This window comes from Salvia splendens, unplaced genomic scaffold (genome assembly GCF_004379255.2).
Source record: "Salvia splendens isolate huo1 unplaced genomic scaffold, SspV2 ctg639, whole genome shotgun sequence".
NCBI classification, from domain to species: Eukaryota; Viridiplantae; Streptophyta; class Magnoliopsida; order Lamiales; family Lamiaceae; genus Salvia; species Salvia splendens.
The window spans coordinates 1-3,877 of NW_024599302.1; the positions used below are offsets into that span (position 1 = coordinate 1).

Below are 3,877 nucleotides of genomic sequence, written 5' to 3' on the forward strand. Positions count from 1 at the left end.
CTCCTATCATACTTCATGGATTGGGTGGCCTTAGCTACCCTTGTATTGTAAGAGATGTAGTGAAGACACAATTACTCAATTCATTGTTATTAGTAGGAATGGTTGGGTCTTCCAATTATAATTCATGAGACCATATATTCACAAAAATACAAGTAGTTTATCCCAATTCAAAAGGCACACATACAAAACCATGAGACAGCAAACACTAGACAAATTTATCAAAAAACAACACACCAAGATGAACTTAGTCTCACCTCGCACCATCCATATCCAGCAACGAAAACCCTCACTCCCATTATTCTGGCTCGAAACCACACCGCTGAACGACCGACTAACCGAGTCGTCCTCCTCAATCGTGAAGCTATCCGTTGGCAGCCGCTGAAGGACCGGCATGGGCACACCCACGACACCTCGGTCGTGGTGTCCTCATACGGCTGCCTGGGCACGGCCGAGTGCTGAAGCTGGCGGCAGTACTCCAAATCCCACAACACATCCACCATATTAGGCCTATCCGCCCCATTATCTTGCAAACATTTCTCCACAGTCTCCCAAACTTCCTCAGTGAATTCGGATTAATCTTCCCCTCAAGACAAGGATCCACAACCTTCTCCAACTCCCCCTTCCTCTGCCACACCATCCCCCAATCCGCCAAGTTCACCTCCTCCCTCGGCAGCTCCTGATCCACCGCTGGCCTCGCGCATAGCACCTCCAGCACACCATCGAACGAGTACACATCCGATTTCTGCGTCAGCTGAAGGCACCTAAAGTACTCCGGATCAAGTACCCGAAGCTGCCCTTCACCTCCGTACTCACATGAGTCTGATCAAGCGGCCCCGAATGAGACAGCCCAAAATCAGCCACCTTCGCCACATAGCTCTCGTCTAACAAGATGTTCGTCGACTTGATGTCTCTATGAATAATTCGTCCGGTCGAGCCAGTATGCAAAATAATGAATCCCCTTCGCCGCCTCACAGCATATCCGCAGCCTCTCGTCCACGAGAGGCTGCGGATCACATCCCCATACAAATGCTCCCTCAAAGTACCATTCTCCATGAACTCATATACAAGTATCATCTCGTCCTTCTCGTCGCAGTAGCCAATGAGCGAGACGAGGTGCTGGTGTCGGATCTTCGACAAAACTCTTATCTCCGTGTGGAACTCCTCGAACCCCTGCCCGTGCCCTCCCTCGCTCCTCTTTATAGCCACTTTGATTCCGTTCCTCAGCGTCCCTTTGTATACCTTCCCGAAACCCCCTTCTCCGATCATCAGCTTCGCGTCGAAATGCTTCGTCGCGAAGAGGATCCCGGACAGCGGGATCTTCAGCCCGAGGTTCAAGTCAGCAAAGGGTGTCCCGGTTACCGATGTCCGAGCAGTAGTCCTACTATAAGAACTCCCCAACGGCCAATTCAAAACCCCATTCTGCTTCACTTTCCTCTTCCTGAATCGAAGAAACACTACACCAAACACTACCAAAGCTAAAACCAATCCACCAATGCACAAACCAAGAATCAGAAACAAGCGTTTCCCAGAACCATCTCCAGAATCAGAGGCCTTGTCTGTGAGAAGCTCCATTATCTCCACACCATTCAACATTGCATTTCGAACACCCGATTCCGAGTTGGGGCCAACGCTTACATTCACAAAACCGGAATCATCCGATTCCACCACACGATCTATATAAAATGGAGCTGCCCCCTGAGGAATTCTATCCCAGGGAAACACCGCATAAGGCTCATCACCATCGATAAACAGGTTGAATTTAAAATTCTCATTCGAGGTATCACTAACAATGTCACAAAAATGCAACCTCAAGAGATGATTAACTCCCTTCTTAACCTCAAACCGCCACGAGATGTTACCGGAGCTATTAGTAATCATCTCTTTCGCAGTATTGTAAACAGAATCAGGAGCAATGAATCTCGTAGCTCCACCGTCCCGATACTTAATCTCATCAGTGTAAGTGTGGGACTTGGAAGTGTTTCCAGAGAGCAAATACGGATCGTCGGGAACCCAATACCTCATCAGCGTGTCAATTTCCCGCGTAACGTTCCCGCCACCGACGTTAATCCTGTGAAGAACCCGCAGCGTGAAATCACCCAACGCGCTGTTAAAGTCTCCGTTATCTCCCTGATCACTCATGCGAGGGATGGGAACGGTAGTGTAGTCGGGAATTAGCTCCGGCGGCGCGAGGAAGACTTCAATTGCGTTAACGAAAGCGAAGGATCGGTCTTTTTGAGCAGGATTGAAGTTGATCTTCAGCTTCCCTGTGGATGCCTTGATTAAAAACTCTTCTACGATTGGGAATCCGTAGCGGCCGCCGCTTTGCGCGGTGAAATTGGATAGGAGGGAGAAGCCGGCGGCGGAGACGTGGAATTGGGGGTTTCCAAGGGAGGGGAAGGGGAAGAAATGGAAGCGTAGGATGTAGGTGCCGGGTTGGTCCAAATTGAGGTTGTAGGAGGATGGTTTTGTGAAGACTCTTGCGGTTTGGTAGAGAGGGAGGGTTTGGTTTGCGGCGGAGGAGGTGGTGCCGCTGGAGGAGAGGGAGAAGGTGGAGGGATTCTGGTCGCCGGTGAAGTTGCGTTGGAAGGTGAAGAGGGAGGAATGGGAGCCGCAGTTGATGAAGTAGTAGTTGGGGAGAGTGTAAGAGGATGAGGGGAAGAGGAGAGAAGAGAAGTGGAGGAGAAAGGTGAGGGAAAGTGATGAGAGTATTTTGTTGTTGGGGTGAAGGAGCTCCATGGATGATTGGATTTTGGGAGAGGAGAATTATTGCAGAAGAGATATGGAATTTGTTTGATTGGAGGGGAGAAGAAGATAGAGTTGATGAGCTTGACCTGAAGTTGACTTGGGCCCTCACAATTATGGAGTTATTATGCTACACTTATATGCTTTTGAAGGTTCTCTTTTATTTGATTTTTCAGATTTCATTAATTAGAAAAGTCTTCCATGTAGAAGTAACAACACTGGTGGAAGATTCAGAATATTAATTGATGTATTTCCTCATGACACACACTTACAAACATTAAGTAATACTCCTACTACCATAATTAATAGTAGTGTAAAAGTTTTTGCATCTTTTGTAGGGAAAAGATACAAGATCATTCGATAGTCGATACTCTCTCCCTATTGCCAATCATTGAGGAAAAACTTCTGTCTAGTGCGCACATGTCGGAATGGGGAAGGAGATAATTATTTAGATTAAATATAGTAGAGAAAATAATGAGAGAGAAACTGTTGAAAATAGGTTTTCTTTTCCTAAAAGAGAAATCCACTTATCTGTTTTTAAGTGATGTATTAGGATATATAGTAGGAAGTGTATTTGGTGATCTTTATCGTCCCTCGACAGCCAATGTTGTCTTCAAGAAGAAGTTCAATTTGTTTTTATTTCCTTCTACTTGTGTGTGATTTTGGATGAATGCACTTGTGTCAACCTGTCATAGTTTACACTGCTTTCAAATTTCCAACCATTTACATCAAACTCAAAGTTATTTTTAGATATACGTCACATAAAAAAGTAGTTTTACTCCAATCATTTACACAAAAATCAAAATTTATACCATTTTTGAGTTTTTATCTCACAAAAATTTTGAAGTAACACCATATTTGGTGTTGTTTCACAAAAAACACCAAAAATGAGTTTGAGTTTGGTGTATGGTTGGAAGAAGATTTTTACACCAAAACTCATTTTTGGAGTATGGTTGGAGATGGTCTTAAGTAGGGATGTCAATCGGGCCGGCCCAGAGGGTTTCGGGCCAACCTTATTCGGGTTGCGGGTCAATCGGGTGCAAGCTAATTGGGTTGTGGTTTTTTTCGGGTTATAAAAGTTCGCCCCTAACCCTAAAAGCTCGGTTTTGGGTTAGTCCAACGGGTTAATCGGGTT

At 45.7% G+C, this 3,877-nt stretch overlaps 1 pseudogene; it reads right to left on the reverse strand.

Moving 5' to 3' along the window:
- Positions 1-138: 138 nt before the first annotated feature.
- LOC121790849 lies at positions 139-2,841 on the reverse strand (annotated as a pseudogene).
- Positions 2,842-3,877: the final 1,036 nt, after the last annotated feature.